General features: G+C 44.8%; 1 protein-coding gene, 1 long non-coding RNA gene and 1 other non-coding gene across 3 annotated transcripts in view; 1 reads left to right on the forward strand and 2 right to left on the reverse strand.

The window, feature by feature from the left end:
- Positions 1–19,325, forward strand: part of LOC140188910 (uncharacterized) — an 838,801-nt gene that overhangs the window by 502,612 nt on the left and 316,864 nt on the right. The gene's annotated exons all lie outside the window — the stretch shown is intronic.
- LOC140189089 (uncharacterized) lies at positions 6,111–17,408 on the reverse strand. The gene is made up of 3 exons (XR_011883447.1): positions 17,161–17,408; positions 14,119–14,239; positions 6,111–7,273 (listed from the first exon to the last, which is right to left on the reverse strand). It is a non-coding gene; the product is annotated as an uncharacterized lncRNA (long non-coding RNA).
- trnad-guc (transfer RNA aspartic acid (anticodon GUC)) lies at positions 8,761–8,832 on the reverse strand. The gene has a single exon. It is a non-coding gene; the product is annotated as a tRNA-Asp (tRNA).

Below are 19,325 nucleotides of genomic sequence, written 5' to 3' on the forward strand. Positions count from 1 at the left end.
CTGACGTTGAGGGATAGGTTATTGTCTTCGCACCATGCCACCAGGTTCTTAATTTCCTCTCTGTACTCAAACTCATTATTACCCGAGATACGGCCTACAATTGTTGTGTCATCAGCAAACTTATATATTGAGTTCGATGGAAACTTGGCTACACAATTTACACTATTGGAGTCTATTTAATTCTTCCAGTGACCATTGGTAAAGAGGTACTGTACTGAGGCACAGTGAAAAAAGATCTTGCGGTCTGTGAATACAGATTATTTCCATATCTCGTGCAACAAGAGAATGCAGAACAAAGTGGGGATTCCTCCTCCTATTTTAATGTCGCTTTTAATGTCCCTGTGATGTAATGACCTGGACTGTACACAATGCTTGAGGTTTGGCCAGACTTGTGTTTCTATAGTTCTAGCTGAGCTCCCTGCTCTGGCATCTAGTACCTTCACCCAATGACGTCAAGTATCCATCGATTCTGACTGACCGACTGAACTAAACCGCTATCGGTATATGTATCCTCTGACCTTGCTTAGATTCTCCGCCTGCATTGCCTGACTTCCCCATAGACATGTACCCTCTAGATTTAAATAGTTTCGCATTATCCAGCGATCACCTTCATGAATCTTTAAAATCTCAGACACCACTTTTACCTTCCTTCGATCTAAGAAACTAGATCAGCCAAGACGAAGTCAGCCAAGACGAATACCATTGCAATATTAATTCATATCTTAACGGGAACGATCTGTCGATATTTTAGAATGTAATTCAGCCCCTGCCTATCACGCTGTATAAGATAGTGGTTACACGAGAGCTGAATTGGGACATTGTGCATGATGAATAGGCAGAAGCTGCGAGTTCCAGTGACCGTGGGTAAAGTGTCCCCGAGATCAGCGGAACAGTGAGTTCTGGTCATTTGAACAGGTTGCGTGGGAGATGTAAACACTTAGTGCCAAAGTAACATGATCCCTCAGGACACTCCACGACCAAATCGCTTTTCCCCAGTGGAATAAACAGGAGTTCCTCCCCAGCCCCAGGACAGGACACAATGGCAGAACAGCACTCTGTGCGTGTAATCACGTGTCCAGTGAAACATTCCCAGCCAACTGCAAAGGAGCAACTGCACTGGTCCCGGGACTGGCGAGTGATGCTCCTGGAATCTGGTACTAACTCTGGCTGCTCCTCATCCAAGAGCAAAATTTGCATTCTAACCGTGAACTCAGGCTTAGTCTCAGAAGGACATAACTGTTGTGGACATGACCCGCATCCTGACCACAGTAACTTCCCCGTCTCCCATTGCCGCATTCCTCTTGTTGTCAACCATATACACAAAGGACAGTATCTAGTGGCCAATCAATGCACCATCCAGCTTGCCTTTTGAGTATGGAAGGAAATCAGGGCCGTCCTCTTTTATTCCCGCCATCCAACACTAAGCCTGTGACCTGTTATCTGAGTTCTTCAATATCAGGGCATCACGGTTTTTAAGCAAGGTCCTCAGACAGTCAGACCGAGTCCACTGACACTATTTGCCTGAACTTTTGCCTGTACACGATTCTACAAGATTGTTTAAGTTCAAAACGAGACCAAGAAATCCTGGTTGTGCCCCTCTCGATATTCCCCTCAGCAACAAGTATACCTCTTTGGGTGGGGGTGATGACCCATCTGGGCACAGAAGCAGCAGTGGCACTGTGACTGGTTCTGAGGCACAGCAGAAGGGAAAAGTCAGGCAGTGTGGTAGTGATAGGGGACTAGTAGTTAGTGGGGACAGACAGGAGATACTGTGACCACAAAAGAGTCACCAGGATAGTGTGTTGCCTCCCGGATGCTTGGATGCAGGGTATATAGGTGTAGCTGCAGGATACGGTCAAGGGGAAGGGTGAACACCCAGGGGTCGTGGTGCAAATTGGCACCGATGACATTGTCAAACAACAGGAAGAGACCCCACGCTGAGTATATAGAGTTAGGACAGATGCTGAAGAGAAGGACCTCCAATGTAGTAATCTGCGGATTACTCCCGGAGTCTCGGGCTAGTGCAGGTATGAATGGGATGATAACAGAGATAAATGAGTGGCTGAGCAGATGGTGAAGGTTGGCAGGGTTTCAAGTTCTTGAATCATGGCAAACTTCTCTGGGGAAGGTATGATCTGAGCAAGATGGACGGGTTGCACCTGAACTGCAGGGGAACCGATATCCTGTTTGGAAGTTTTGCGAATGCTACTCGGTGGTAGGGGAGAGGGATAGAGGTGGCGGGGGGCGGGGGGCGTAGGGTAACTTTAACCTTGTGATGCAGGTGGCAGGGAACTGTCATAGTCATAGTCATAGTCATACCTTATTGATCCCAGGGGAAGCTGGTTTTCGTTACAGTTGCACCATAAATAATAAATAGTAATAGAACCATAAATAGTTAAATAGTAATATGTAAATTATGCCAGTAAATTATGAAATAAGTCCAGGACCAGCCTATTGGCTCAGGGTGTCTGACGCTCCAAAGGAGGAGTTGTAAAGTTCGATGGCCACAGGCTGGAATGACTTCCTATGACTCTCTGTGCTGCATCTCGGAGGAATGAGTCTCTGGCTGAATGTACTCCTGTGCCCACCCAGTACATTATGTAGTGGATGGGAGACATTGTCCAAGATGGCATGCAACTTAGACAGCATCCTCTTTTCAGACACCACCGTGAGAGAGTCCAGTTCCATCCCCACAACATCACTGGCCTTGCGAATGAGTTTGTTGATTCTATTGGTGTCTGCTACCCTCAGCCTGCTGCCCCAGCACACAACAGCAAACATGATAGCACTGGCCACCGCAAACTCGTAGAACATCCTCAGCATCGTCCGGCAGATGTTAAAGGACCTCAGTCTCCTCAGGAAATAGAGACGGCTCTGCCCCTTCTTGTAGACAGCCTCAGTGTTCTTAGACCAGTCCAGTTTATTGTCAATTCGTATCCCCAGGTATTTGTAATCCTCCACCATGTCCACACTGACCCTCTGGATGGAAACAGGGGTCACCGGTACCTTAGCTCTCCTCAGGTCTACCACCAGCTCCTTTGTCTTTTTCACATTAAGCTGCAAATAATTCTGCTCACACCATGTGACAAAGTTTCCTACCGTAGCCCTGTACTCAACCTCATCTCCCTTGCTGATGCATCCAATAATGGCAGAGTCATCCGAAAACTTTTGAAGATGACAGGACTCTGTGCAGTAGTTGAAGTCCGAGGTGTAAATGGTGAAGAGAAAGGGAGACAAGACAGTCCCCTCTGGAGCCCCAGTGCTGCTGATCACTCTGTCGGACACACAGTGTTGCAAGCACACGTACTGTGGTCTGCCAGTCACGTAATCAAGAATCCATGATTCTTGAGCACCAGATCAGCATGTGAAGGATTGGACAGGAAGGTAGATGTCGGAACGTATTGATAGGGAAAATCGAATTAACAGGTATTATGAAACTGAGTGTTTGAAGTGTGTGTATTTCAATGCTAGGATTATTACGGGTAAATATGATGAACTTAGAGCATGGATCACTACATGGAAATACAATGTTGTGGCCATTACAGATACCTGGTGAGAGATGGATATGAATGGGTGATTAATGTACCAGGTTTTTGAAGTTTCAGAAAAGTTAGTAAGGAGGTAACAGAGGGGGAAGTAGCACTACTAATCATAGACGATATCACAGCTGTACTCAGGGGAGACATACAGGAGGGGTCAGACACTGAGTCGATTTGGGTGGAACTCAGGAATAAGAAGGGTGTGATCATATTGATGGGATTGTTCTACAGACCCTAAATAGCCACCGTGACGTTGATGAACAGATGTCTTTTCAGGTTAAGGAAATGTGTGAAAATAATGGTGTTGTTTTAATGGTGGGTGGGTGGGGTGGTTCGAATTTCCCTAATATAAGCTGGTACCATCATAGTGTAAGGGATTTAAATCGGGCAGAATTTGTTAAATTTATTCAGGAAGGTTTCTTAAATCAATATGTGGACGGTGCAATGAGAGGAAGATCCGCACTAGATCTTGTGTTGGGAAATGAGCCTGGCCAGGTAACTGACATTACAGTGGGTGAACAGTTAGGGATCAGTGACAACAAGTCCTTAACTTTCAGGATAGCTATAGATAAGGACATGTATGTTCCTTGTGATGAGTTTTAAATTGGAGTTGGGAAAATTACGAGGGTATTTGGCAGGAACTAAGAAGATTTAATTGGGAAATCCTTTTCTCTGGCAGGGAAGGGTTTTGAATTGTCAATCACACAGAGTACTGGAAAGGTATGTTCCTGTTAGAAGGTAGTACAGGGATGGATAGACAAGAGAACCTTGGGTATTAAGAAAGGGAATTAATTTAGACAAGAAGATAAAGGAAAAACACGTCAAGAGTCAGAAAAATAAATCAAACAAATCACATGAGAAACCAGAAAAGAACTGAAGAAGCGAATTAGGAAAGCCAAGAAATGTCATTGGCAGGACAGATTCAGGTGGATCCCAAGGCATTCTAGACATACATCAGGAGTAAGAAGATAACTAGAGAGAGGGAGGGACCAATCAAGAATAAAGGGAGAAAAAATGTTTGGATGCAGAGAATGCGAGTGAGATATCTAATAAGTACTTTGCTTCATTATTTACCAAGCAAAATTATATGGTGAACCGGGAGATCAGTGCTGAGTGTATCAATAGGTCACTTTGGAGAAGTAACCTCTTAATAATTATTACAATTGATGAGTCACCAGGGCCTGATCAGATTTACTCCAGGTTATTGAAGGAGGCACGAGACAAATTGCTGGGACCTTGACCAGTATCTTTCTTTCATCTCTGTCCACAGGCGAGGTCCTGTAGAGCTGGCGAATGGCTGATGTTGTACCTTTCTGTAAGAACGGAACAGGGGATAATTATGGGATCTATAGACTGGTCAGTCTCACGTCAGTTGTCAGGAAATTGTTAGATAAAATTCTTTAAGAAAGGATACATGAACGTTTGTGAAACCCATGGCCTAAATAGGGAGAGCCAGCATGTTTTCTGCACGGCAGTTCATGCTTTATCAACTTCATACAGTTTATTGAAGAGGGTTTAGCAGAGGATGATGTCTACATGGATTTTATTAAGGCGTTTGACAAGTCCCACATGGAAGACTAAACGATAAGATTACAATGCATGGTATCTGCGGCTAATTGGCTGCTTGGATCCAGAACCGGCTTGTGCATGGAAGACAGAGGATAGTGGCTGAAGGGATATATTCGTGCTGGAGGTCTGTAATTAGTGGTGTTCCACAGAGATCTGTGCAAGGGCCATTGTTGTTTGTGATATATATAATGACCTGGGCGAACGGGTAGATGCATTGGTTAGTATATTTATTGCTGATACCAAGATTGGTGGAATTGAGTGTAATGTAGAAGATGGCAACGCATTATATCGTTCAGTTGAAGATGGGGGCTGAGACTTTTACTCAGATAAATATGAGCTGTTCCTTCTCGAAAGGGCACATGTAAGGAGATACTACACCGTCAAGGGAAAGATCATTATCAGTATTGCTGAGCAGAAAGATCTTGGGATCCAAGTTCCGACCTCCCTGAAAGTGGCGACACAGTTCGATTATTGTCTTTTACGTGATAATCAGTCTTCAATTGATGTCAGAACACTTCCTCCAACATTGTGACCTCTGGTCTTTTGACCAGCATTTCATAGGACACTTTGTCAAATGCCTTCTGAAAATCCACACACAGCACACTACAGGTTCCCTCTATCCACACTGCTGGTTACATCTTGGAAGAACTCCATTAGGTTTGTCAAACATGAGTTACCTTTGAGCAAACCATGTTGATTTGGTTTTATAAAGCTGCATCATAACTGACTGACTCTTGAGCTCAGTGTCAGTGTGTAACTGACTTCATTTAGGTTGACATTGGTTCTGGACCTGGTTGTTCACAATCAAACTGGCTCTGGCATTCTCCCATGTTGTGTTCGCCTCCTCCTCGGCATCCTTCACCATAAGTTATTAATTGCACAAACTAATTGGAAAAACAAAAAAAAAAACATCTAAAATGGCTTCTGGATAGGTTCTGTAACACACCATCAGAAGAAACAATCCCTTAGTTCTCCACAAATTTCTCCTACCTGTACCTTGCCACTTTGATTAGTTTAATCAATGTACAGAATAAATCACATATGACAAGCATAGTTCCCCTCTCACCTCCATTTGATATTTCCCCAGTCGTGCTTTGTCCCATTGGCAGACAACGCCTTGGGTGTATGGAGACCACTCGTATCCAGATCTCCTTTTCCCTGTCTTTCATTATTTCCACACAGTCCCATTACCCATCACTATCCCTGCATCTGCATCTACCCCTGCCCACTACACAGTGAACAAGGGCACACTCCTCCTTTCCCTACTGCTGAATATTGAATATCCCAGAATACTGAGCTCCCAGTCCCGGTCACCCTACAACATTCTCCCTACAATAACTGTTATATCAAGCACAGTTGTCAACTCCACTATCCTGCTACAAATGCTCCCTGCATTAAGATAAGGAGCCCCAAGCTTTCATAGTTTTAGGTTTCAATAGGTACACTTAATACCACAGAAACGTATACAATATACATCCTGAAATTATTCTTCTTCACAAACATCCACAAAAGTGGAGGAGTGCACCAAAGAATGATTGACGGTTAAATGTTAGCACCCCAAAGCCCCCACAGCTCCCCATTGCATACATAAGCAGCAGTAAAATGACGACACACCTCCCCCGCCAGCAAAAAGCATCTGCACCTTCCATCAAGTACTCAAGTGTGCAGCAAAGCATCAATAATGACACAGACTTGCAGTACCCCAAAGACTGCTTGTTCACCCGGTAATTCGACATACCCCAGGCTGTCTCTCTCCAAATAAGGAAAAAAGGAGGTATTCCCGTTTCACAGCGAGGCGGGAGACATAACAAAAAAAAAAAAAAAAAAACCTCGCCAATTCATGGTGTTAAAGTTCTGTAGAGTCGCTTTTTTCCGAGTTCTGTGCCCGAAGATCTCAGGTCTCTGGGCGCACAGCCGGCAGCCAGCTCACTGTTTTGGATCTTCCGTGTACTCCCACGACACATCAATTTTCTGCGGTGGCACCGACATCGAATCCGCCTGCCTCCAGGGGCATGAAAATCCGGCACCCTGAAGGCGCACTAGTCTTTCAGGCTGCATCCTTGATACAACGAAAAGCAGCCGGTCGTGAGGCCGTAACAGCGGTTCCCATTCCTGCAAAGAACTGAAATCAGCGTGTAACTCCAGATCACGGTCTTCAAAGGAACCTTGAAAAGAGAAAAGAAAAAACATATCAAAAATAGAAATAGAGCTGTTTCCAGATATTCAAGAAAAGGAGTCGCTGTTAGGCGCCGACACCATAAACTCCAACCTCAGAATTAATTTTACACTTTTTATTTACACAGTTCACTTTCGGACAGCAGATATGCCGATCTCTGCCTTTTACTTTGGTTACCTTTTCCCATCAGTAACTGGTAGAGCACAGAGCAACACAAGAGCATGCCTTTCTGCCCAGGATGTCTGTACTGTCCGTGAATTCAAATTAATCAACACCTTAGAGCAAGATAGTAGCCATATAAAGAGGTGAGTTTGGGATACTGTTTCTTTCCAGTAAAAGAGGCACAGCTGTGTAATTTCAGTTGATAATTTCAATGGATAACTAATTGGCAGACACAATAAATATAGGTTAGAGTCAAGCGGAGAAGCCATTTTGGGGATGGCTGGTATCAGAGTGAAGAACTGAGGCTTTGGTTTAAGGAGGCAGTGGCTGTGAGGTCTCTTAAGTTTTCTTTCTGTCTTTATTGCACAGGTGGAACAGTAGGAATGGATCCCAGAGCTATGATGTGCTCCTCTTTCAGGATGTCAGAAGCAGGGAGACCTCACATACTCCTGATGGCTACACCTGTGAAAACTGCATCTGGCTGCATTTCCTTACAGATAACATTAGGGAACGGAAGTTGGATGACCTTTGGATCATTCAGAAGACCGAAGGGTTGATAGATAGGAGTTACAGGGAGGCAGTCATACCGACGTTACAGGGGGCAGCTAGCTGTGGGATCATCTGGAGAGTGAAAGGGAATATGAAGTATTCAGATGGCAGAAGGAATCAGTTTAGTTGGCCATTTGACTATTAATTTAATCGGTTTAGCACTACATTGTGGGTCAAAGGGCATGTTCCTGTGCTATACTGTTCTACATGCTATCTATCAGTGAGACTTAGTTGCAGGATGGTTAGGACTGGCAGCTCAATGTTCTGACGTTCCAATTTTCGTGACATGATGACAGGGAGTTGTATGAGAAATAGATGGATGTCATAACTCATCAACAAAATTATCATTCTAGGGCCCAGAGAGGACGTACTGGAGGACTCGTCTACTGAGCCGATATGGATGGTACTAAAGAATGAAAAGGATGATCATGTTAATTATACTGTGTAGTAGACCCCTCCCACAATAATCACTGGGATTTAGAGGACGAAATCTGTAGAGAAATTACATACAGTGTTAGGAAATATAAAGTTGCATTGGTAGTTGATTTTAACTTTTCAAATATTGACTGGGATTCCCATGCTGTAAAAGGTTTGGATGGGATAACATTTGTCAAATGTGTTCAGTAAAGTTTCATTAATCAATATGTTCCAATTCCACCTCCCCAATGTCCAGTGGACTGATCGCTTCAACACCGAATACTTTGTCCATTTTCATTTGTCTTTTTAAGACAATCTTCATCTTGAAGAATGCAGTAAAATTTGTATCTCCCCGTCGGGGAATTGAACCCCGGTCTCCCGCGTGACAGGCGGGGATACTAACCACTATACTAACGAGGAATTGGTCATGGTATCGGAACATATATTATTCCGGTTTTATAATGCGACAGGTAGGAAAAGACTTGTAGCTCTTTGGATTTTGAATGGATTTTACTCACTTCAGTCCGATTCCGGGTGATTCACTGGGTGGTTTGTATCTCCGGTCTGTGGGAGGATGGCGACCACAACTTGACATAACAGGAACTGCATCAGAGTGACCAGATTCAAAAAGCAGTCCGAGCTAATATCATATACCACTGGAGACGGTTCAGGGCCCGAGTCTCCTGCAGACTGATGGAACGATGGTGATATAGTGGTGAACATATCCGTCTTCCAGTCAATTGACTGACGGAGGTTCGATTTCCGACGATCGTAGTTGACCGACTTTTAATATTCTTTCATCGACACTATCAGAAGTAAAAACCTCATAGAAACCGATCCGTGCAGACTTCTAGAGTCCGAGTGACCTAACCTGCCGACGGATTCCCGAAACTATTTAAATCGAAGAGTGAGTGTAAAATTGTTATTCACACTGGGCTGTCTAGTGGATCAAGGGTGGATTTCCTATCTTTCACACTTTTCCCGATGAACCGTCCAGTGCAGCTTCCTGCTGTCACTATAAACCAGATTCTCACAACAAACTAGCACACACCAAAACATGTCGGATGATGTGTTCACACAGTGTTCTCAATCTACTTGCCACTCTGTCTGTCTATTTATACCCCGTGGGATTCCTCTCTCTAATACGCGATTAAATTAAACCATTTAATGCGATTAACAAATGTAATATAGAATCACAGAATCATGCAACCCTGAAACAGGCCTTTCGGCCCACCACGTCCATGCTGACAATCAAGAACCAATCTCACCAGGAAAGAAAATCTCACTTACCAGCTATTGCCTCCAGTGCCTTGATGATTCAGATGCTCGTCCAGTCAATTCTCTAATATTGTGGGGATACCTGCCTCCACTAGCCACTCCGGCATGGGTCCCAGTTTCCAGCCGCCATCTGCATGAAGTTCTTCATCTCATGCTGTCTCGGTTTACACACGTCAGGACAGTTTGCTACTATTCTGAATGGCCCCCGTTAATTTGATATGACCTACAAGATCTCCGTCATCTCCAGCACTCCATGAAAATGCCCGTAGTCTATCCAGCCTCTGTTTATACCGGAACTCCCCATCTCAGGCAAAATCCTTGCGAACATGCCATGCATTCAACGCTCCAGTTAGCTTACAGAGTGCCCAAAAGTTTCAATTACCGAATCTGCGGTAAACTTGACAAGTCGGAGCTGGTTTCTACCGACTGGACGACCATGGGCCCAGCGCGCTCCCGCTGCTCCACTCTGCTGTTGGCTGAACGTGGTGCTGAGCTGCTCCGTTGTGGACGTTTCCCATTCTTTTCCTTCATTTTTATTTGTCGATTCTTTGCTGGTGTCACATCGTTCCCCTCACGAGCTGCTGTTTGGTCAATAATTTCCTCGCGTGTCTGTCTGCCCGTGACTCTGTCTGTCATTCAGTGCTTGCTACCTCCTGCCCCGTCCTGTTATTGTCTCTGTGCTCCGACCCTTCCGGAGGCCTCGTTCACGACACGTCAGCAGTGAATGTGTTTTACGTTATTTAATGAGTCCGGTTTCAGTGGCCCTGCTGTCACACATTCAGTTACTCTTCCACTGTGTCTCTTCCGCGTTCTCTCTTTGCCTCTGGGTTGTTCATTGGGATAGACATCAATGGTTCGAACACTGGACACCAGCTGAGCTGCAGCCGAGATTATCGGAGGATACTGTTATTGGGTATTTTGAACTTCACGATGTGTTGACTCACACCTAGGTGGGTTAATTTATTGTATCCAGAAGTGTCGTTAACATCTCGTGCCGTATATGTAATTGAATAAATAACAGAATCAAAAGGATCGCAGCAGATCGGGCTGCTGTGCTTTTCTGTCCTGCTGATGTGAAAACTGGGGTCGGAGGCTTTGGGGCCACTCCGGATGCTCCGGGAGCAGATCTGTTACCCAGTCTGTGTCGAGCTGCTGTTAGCTTGCTTCTCTTGTTTGCATGACGTGTTTTTTTCCCCTTTCTGTCGCTTTCTCTGCGCAGTGGTTTTTAGTGTTTTTGTTTTAATTGGGTTATTTGAGTTTCTTGTTTTGCCTGGATGAAGGCAAATCTGAAAATAAATATGTTTTGAATAGTTGAGTCATTACTCATTAATAGAATCTGCCTCTATCGCCGTTTGAGAAAGGGAGATCCAGACAACCCCGCTCTCTTGCCGGCAGTCAGGGGACCCTACCTGCGGAAGGATACCTTAAATGACCGAGTGGATACGGCAAAGGGACACTAGGTTTGTCCAGTCAGGACACCTCAGGCATTGATCGCCGATACTCTCCAGAATAATCTAATTTCTTCACACACTCAGTGAACCCTGAGATTTGGAATTGTGAGGATGTGCGGCTCAACAGGAAAGCAGTTCAGTCCATGTTGGCGGCAGATGATCTCTCGAATGTCCAGAGTGACTCACCCGATAGAATTTCCAATGAACGCCCTGAATTCATAACAAGACCCTTGAAGCGCAATAAAATAAAGTTTTATTTTCCTTATTCCATAGTTTCATCACGAGACGGCGACACAAATAACACTTTGGTAGAAGGAATGAAGAAATTTGAAATTACGTGGACACGGATTACTCTGAGAGGACCCGCCTCTCCCGCAGTGGAACTTGCGCAGTGAAACCTCAATGAACTTCTGGTCTGTCGCCTAATCACTCGGCCATGACAACTGCTACCACACAGATAGTGAGGCAGAAGGACAATTTTCATGGGATCCCATCACCATGTCCCGGGTCGATAGGGCTCACCATCACCGTTGAGGTCAGAAAATCAGAACTGACATACTCTCCACATCCACTCTATCTAGGCCTTTCAATATTTGATAGGTTTCCATGAGATCATCCCTCATTTTTCTGAATTCCAATGAGTAGAGGCTTAGAGCAGTCAAATAGTCCTTGTAGCTTCACCGTTTCTTTCTGGGATCATTGTCGTGAGACTTCCCTGGGCCCACTCCAATGCCAGCGCATCCTTTATCAGAAATGGACCCACAATTGTCTACAATGCTCCAAATGAATCTGATCAATGTCTCACAATACATCTTCATTAGATCCTTGCTTTTATTTGCTAGTCCTGGCAGAGTGAATGCTAAAATTGTATTTGCCTTCCTTACCACCAACTCAACCTGCAATTTATGCTTTAGGGAATCCTGCACGAGAACGCCCCAGCACATTGGCACGTCCGATTTCTGAATTTGGTCCCCATTGGGGAAATAGTCCACACTTCTATGTCTTCTATCAATGTGCCTGACCATACATTATCGTACTCTGTATCCCATCTTCCACTTAGTTGCCCATTCTCCAAGACCTTCTGCAGACTTTCTGCCTCATCAATAGAACCAGCCCCTCCATCTAATTTTCTATCACATGCAAAGCCATCAATTTCATCATCCAGATCATTGACAGATAAGGTACAAGGCAGAGACCCCTCCAGGACACACCTAGTTACCGACAAACAGCTCAAAATGCCATATTTATTCCCAGACTTTACCTCCCACCAGTCGCCGATATATTTTCGATTCTCGTATCTTTCCTGCAATGCCATGAGCTTTAGTTTAGTTTAGCAGCCTTTTTGCATCACTTGACAAAGGCCTTTTGAAAATCCAAGTAAACACCCACTGACTCTTCTTTCTCTATCTTGTCTGCTAGTTCTCCAAAGAATTCCAACAGATTTGTGTGGCCAGATTTCTCTTTAAGAAAACCATGTTGGCCGGACTATTTTATCAGATGCCTGAAAGCACATCCTTACGAATGGACTACAGCATTTTCCCCAACGTAAAATCCATGCCAACCAGTCTGTAATATCCTGTCCTTTGTAAATGTAAAATTACTTTTGCAATTTTCCAGTTGACTGAACCATTCTAGAATCCAGTCATTCTTGAATAATCACTATTAACGCTTCTGTGATATCATCACCCATTTCTTTCATAAACCCACGGTGTATTTCATCCGGTCCAGGTGACATCTGGAATTTCTAGCATACTGCTGGTATCCTCAACATGAAATGGCAGACGCAAAAAGCTTACTAAGTTCCTCCACTATTGTTGTACCCTACCACCACCACCTTCGATTGCCGTCGGCCGAGGTTTACTCTTGCATTTCTTTTAACTTCCTAACCATCTGAAAAACGACTGTCTGTATCCTCTTTGTATTATTATTGTTCGATGACCTTTCACCCTGTGTCCAGGTGGGCAGTTATATGACCGGAGGTAATGTTACAGCTATATAGGGTCCTGGTCAGATCCCATTTGCAGTACTGGGCTCAGTTCTGGTCACCTCACTTCATGAAAGATATGGAAATTATAAAAAGGGAGATTTACAAGGATGTTGCCTTGATTGGGGAGAATGTCTTATGAGAATAGGCAGAGTGAACTTGGCCTTTTCTCCTTGGGACAATAGAGGCTGAGAAATGACCTGATAGAGGTGTATAAGATGAGAGGCATTGGTTATGTAGATAGTCAGAGGCTTTTTCCCAGGACTGAAATGGCTAGCACGAGAGGCCACAGTTTTAAGGTGCTTGGAAGAAGGTGCAGAGGAGATGTCAGGGGTAAGTTTTTTTTTTTTGGCAAGGAGCAGTGAGTGCTGCCGGTGATGGTTGTGGAGGCAGAAGCAATAGGGTTTGTAGGAGACTCCTGAACAGGTATATTGTGCTTAGAAAAAAAATAGAGAAAATAGGGAATTTCTAAGTTAAGTACATGTTCTGTACAGGATAGCGGAGCGAATGGTCGGTGGTGTTTCTATGTAAACAACAACAGCACTTGATCTACTGTGAGATGCTCTTCCCTAAAGACAACTGTCCTGAGCTCCCTGCCATTCATGTCCTTTTCCCCAGCACATGCAGGAGAAATATGCGTTAAAGACCACACTTCCATTTTTTTTTTTTTTTTTTTTTTTTTTAAAATAATAAACGGGTCTGTTGATCAAACATTGCCCTGAGCAGGGAAGCGCAGAGTTGATAGAACTGTTTGTCTGTGGGAAGCAGGAGGGAACTGGGTCAGCGAAGGAGAGGTTAAAGGCAGATGGTTGTGTGAAGCGGTCAGTGCAGCCATTGCCAGAGTGAGACACCGCTGTAGGGCTGCAGTTCTCAGCTTCTACTGAGCAGATGAGGCAGCTGCACACCGAGAGGGGCGGACTCACCCTGCCACAGATCTGCGAATTGAACTGACTGTGGTACAGGCAGATGGGCACAGCTCACATTTAATCTCACCTCTCCCATGGGGCTCACCGCTCAGCCGGAGCTAAAGAGTCCCAGTACAAACTGGGCCCCTCACACTTCTCTCCGGGATCCTGCAACAGCCGCTCTTTGTAAACCTGTCTGGCTCCGTGTCCTGCAAAAACAAAGATGAAAAAAGACTGACTAAACAAGGATTCCCCCTTGTATGGGGATGATGACATCGTAATAATAGCTGACTCAGAAACAAAACTTCAAGAAATATTCACTATAGTGGCAGCAGAAAGTAATCGCAGAGGCCTCTCAATCAACACCAGGAAGACAGAAAGCACGGTCATCTCAAGACAAACATCCCACAATGTGAGAAATACACAGAAATACAAACATCAAACAAGTCAACACATTCAGATATCTTGGCAGTCTACTAACAAGTAATGGCAGGTGCGACACAGTTATCAAACACAGAATAGCAATGATGAAATAAGCTTTCCAAAAAATGAAGACCATATTAACAGACAGAAAGATGAGCACGTATACTAAAAACAGAATACTGCAGTACTACATTTATTCTATCCTGACTTATGAAAGTGAATGCTGGACCATTTCCCCAGAAATGGAAAAGACTAGAAGCAGCTGAATTATGGTCCTACAGGAGAATGTTAAAAATATCATGGACCACACACATCGAATGAAGAAGTTCTCAGAAGAGCCCAAGCAGTTTGATCACTCATACCTACAATAAGAAAGGCAACTCAGATTCCTAGGATTAAAGGCAAATTGGTTCTCAAGGGATATTGCAACACTGATAAAAAAAAAAAGGGGAGTTCTATGAAATGTATAGGAAACAGGGGGTAAATCAGGTGCTTGAGGAGAATAAGAAGTGCAAGAAAATACTTAAGAAAGAAATCAGGAGGGCTAAAAGACAACATGAGGTTGCCTTGGCAGTCAAAGTGAAGGATAATCCAAAGAGCTTTTACAAGTATATTAAGAGCAAAAGGATTGTAAGGGATAAAATTGGTCTTGAAGATCAGAGTGGTCGGCTTTGTGCAGAACCAAAGGAAATGGGGGAGATCTTAAATAGGTTTTTTGCGTCTGTATTTACTAAGGAAGCTGGCATGAAATCTATGGAATTGAGGGAATCAAGTAGTGAGACCATGGAAACTGTACAGATTGAAAAGAAGGAGGTCCTTGCTGTCTTGAGGAAAATTGAAGTGGATAAATCCCCGGGACCTGACAGAGTGTTCCCTCGGTCCTTGAAGGAGATTAGTGTTGAAATTGCGGGGGCCCTGGCAGAAATATTTAAAATGTCGCTGTCTACGGGTGAAGTGCCGGAGGATTGGAGAGTGGCTCATGTTGTTCAAAAAAGGATCGAAAAGTAATCCAGGAAATTATAGGCTGGTGAGTTTAACGTCGGTAGTAGGTAAGTTATTGGAGGGAGTACTAAGAGACAGAATCTACAAGCATTTGGATAGACAGGGGCTTATTAGGGAGAGTCAACATGGCTTTGTACATGGTAGGTCATGTTTGACCAATCTGTTGGAGTTTTTCCAGGGAGGTTACCAGGAAAGTGGACGAAAGGAAGGCAGTGGATATTGTCTACATGGACTTCAGTAAGGCCTTTGACAAGGTACCGCATGGGAGGTTAGTTAGGAAAATTCAGTCGCTAGGTATACGTGGAGAGGTGGTAAATTGGATTAGACATTGGCTTGATGGAAGAAGCCAGAGAGTGGTGGTAGAGAATTGCTTCTCTGAGTGGAGACCTGTGACTAGTGGTGTGCCACAGGGATCAGTGCTGGGTCCATTGTTATTTGTCATCTATATCAATAATCTGGATGATAATGTGGTAAATTGGATCAGCAAGTTTGCTGATGATACAAAGATTGGAGGTGTAGTAGACAGTCAGGAAGGTTTTCAGAGCTTGCAGAGGAACTTGGAACAGCTGGGAAAATGGGCTGAAAAATGGCAGATGGAGTTTAATACTGACAAGTGCGAGGTATTGCACGTTGGAAGGAGAAACCAAGGTAGAACATACAGGGTTAATGGTAAGGCACTGAGGAGTGCAGTAGAACAGAGGGATCTGGGAATACAGATACAAAATTCCCTAAAAGTGGCGTCACACATAGATAGGGTCGTAAAGAGCTTTTGGTACATTGGCCTTTATTAATCAAAGTATTGAGTATAAGAGCTGGAATGTTATGATGAGGTTGTATAAGGCATTGGTGAGGCCGAATCTGGAGTATTGTGTTCAGTTTTGGTCACCAAATTACAGGAAGGATATAAATAAAGTTGAAAGAGTGCAGAAAAGGTTACAAGGGTGTTGCTGGGACTTGAGAAACTCAGTTACAGAGAAATGTTGAGTAGGTTGGGGCTTTATTCCCTGGAGCGTAGAAGAATGAGGGGAGATTTGATAGAGGTATATAAAATTATGATGGGTATAGATAGAGTGAATGCAAGCAGGCTCTTTCCACTGAGGTAAGGGGAGAAAAAAAAAAAAAAAAAAAAAAAAAAAAAAAAGAGTACATGGGTTAAGGGTCGGGGGGGAGGGAAGTTTAAAGGGATCATTAGGAGGAGCTTCTTCACAGAGAGTGGTGGGAGTATGGAATGAGCTGCCAGACGAGGTGGTAAATGCGGGTTCTTTAACATTTAAGAATAAATTGGACAGATACATGGATGGGAGGTGTATGGAGGGATATGGTCCGTGTGCAGGTCAGTGGGACTAGGCAGAAAGTGGTTCGGCACAGCCAAGGAGGGCCAAAGGGCCTGTTTCTATGCTGTAGTTTCTATGGTTCTATGGACACATCATGCAGAAAGATGAGCTAGAAAATATCATGCTGTCTGGAAAGATAGAGGAGAGTAAACCTAGAGGAAGACCTCGGCTTATGGACATCAAAGGCCTAGCCAGCTGTTTACACATCGAGGAAATGGAAGTCATCCAATGAACGAAGGATAGATCAATATGGAAAACGATGGTCACCAACGTCCGCTTCGGATATGGTACCGAGACAGACATGGGGAGAAGCAGCAGCAATGCACGTCCCCGGCAGCTCCTTCCCACCCCGCCTTCACCGGCCTACCTACCCCGGCCCGGGAACAGCCTCTCTCTACCCACACACTCTGCATTCCGAGCTCAGTTGCTGTTACACTCCGCCTCTTTCTCCCAGCCGTCATCTCCGGAGTCAGTGCCGATCTCCGAGCCTATCTGCAGAGCCGCTCCCGGAGCGATGCGCTACTGCCGGAAGGAGGACACTGGTAGCGCCCTACTCCCGGGCCCAGGAGCTCTCCATCCCCGGTTGCTGGAAAACCGCTCCCGGGGACGTGTTCTGCTGTCCGCTGTCAATCAGGTCAAGGGGCGGAACGACGCTGCGCATGCTCTCGTGTGAATGACGTCATAGAGTGAAACTTCGCCATTCCTTGCCTTAGTTCACTTTCGGAGCGTCTACACAGCGGGTCCGAGGCTGGGAAAGGGACGGGGTGGATTTAAACCGGGCAATAAACACATTTCTCACTTGGTATTATTCTTTCCAAAGTGTCTCAGCTGTTCTTCTCCCTACCTTCTACAGTCACTCAGACACACTGACGGAATCGGCATGAGTGCTGGAAATTGCAGGAGTTTATATCTCATAGCAACAGACCTTGTTTAATGTTTCAAAGTGACGGATTCGGTCACCGAGTGTCACGCCGAACGGTGCACAATTACAGACTCGATGAGGGAACACTTGGGAAAAGATGCTGAACACAACGTTCTCGGTAAACTCTCCAGTCCAGGACTATCTGCCGACTAGGTTGTTTCATATTCTAAACAACCACTTCAACAAATGAATTTATCCAAAAAAGTTCTCTTGTATTTCCAGTTTTCATTTCCAGCAGGAAAACGGTCTCCACGTCGGGGAATGGAACCCTAATCTCACGGTTGACAGCAGGCGAGATTAACCGCCACACTAATGAGGAATAAACGAGGGTATGGATCTGTCAAACGGATTACAAACAAGAGAAGACCTGCAGATACTGAAACTCAAGGTAATGCACACAAAATGCTGCAGGAACTTAGCAGTCCAGGCAGCATCAATGGAAAAGAGTAAACCGTCGACGCTTCTGTCTGGACCCTTGATCAGGGCGATCATACGGATGTCAGGGTACAGGAGGGCTCAGAGTCACTTTGATGTCTGTTTGTTGAGAGTGGATCTGGCACCTTTCACCCATCCCCTCTCACTGTGTGACTGGAGGGGTCTCAGGATTCTTTAGCAATTCAGTCGATGCTTTCAAAGACTGGCCAAAGGAAGGACTCCGATTAACGTCCAACTGCTTGTTCTTTGAATTGTTTGAAACATTTATCATCAGGGTTTGTTTTCCCTTTCCCTGATGCGTGAGGCGGGGAACCATTTCGAGCTCCGATTCTCTCAAGAGCTGATTCTCCCTGCAGTCCGAATCCAGAGTGTTTTGTTTCTCCGGTCTGTCGGAATGACGCGACACCCACTGGTCGGAACAGGTACTGCAACAGTGAGGAATGATCCTCCAGAAAGCAGATCGGAAACTGATGATCGGGTTAAAGAGTCTGATAGTAAAGGAGACGGTTCACTACCCGAATCGCCACTCGATCATGAGGCGATTGCGGTACAGTGGTGAGTATGGCTGCTTTCCAACCAGCAGACCCGAGTTCGATTCTCGGCCATTTAAAAATCTACAATTTTAGACTAAAATAACCTCTTTCAGAACACTATGTACATGGAACTCCGGGGACCAAGTGGACAACTCACACTAATTCATGGGCATTTTGCTATGATTCTCAGCGTTATATTAATTATCATTCACTGTCGTAGACCAGAGATTGAATTTTCGTCCTTCAACCGGGATGAAAGGAACTGACTCCGACTGAATGATCGAGGACGCCAGATTAAAAGAAAAACACATTAGCCCTGGCACGTCCGTTAGTTCCTAGCACTCCGCTCCAGGAAATGCACTTTCTGGTCAAATCGAACAGACAGATTCCTGACAAAAGACACCCCGCATCCCGGATATTCTCTCCTTTCCCCTCTTCCATCGGGCAGAAAGAACAAAAGCCTGAAAGAACGTATCGCAGTCTCATGGATAGTTTCAGTCCCGCTGTTCTGTCCACTGAATCGTTTTAGTACGATAAGGTGTACGTTTGACCTCACAATCCACCTCGTTATGATGCTGCACCTTATTTACCTGCGCTGTGCTTTCTCTGTCGCTGTTACACTTTATTCTGCAGTCTGTTATTGCTT

Source organism: Mobula birostris, chromosome 28 (assembly GCF_030028105.1).
Source record: "Mobula birostris isolate sMobBir1 chromosome 28, sMobBir1.hap1, whole genome shotgun sequence".
NCBI lineage: Eukaryota > Metazoa > Chordata > Chondrichthyes > Myliobatiformes > Myliobatidae > Mobula > Mobula birostris.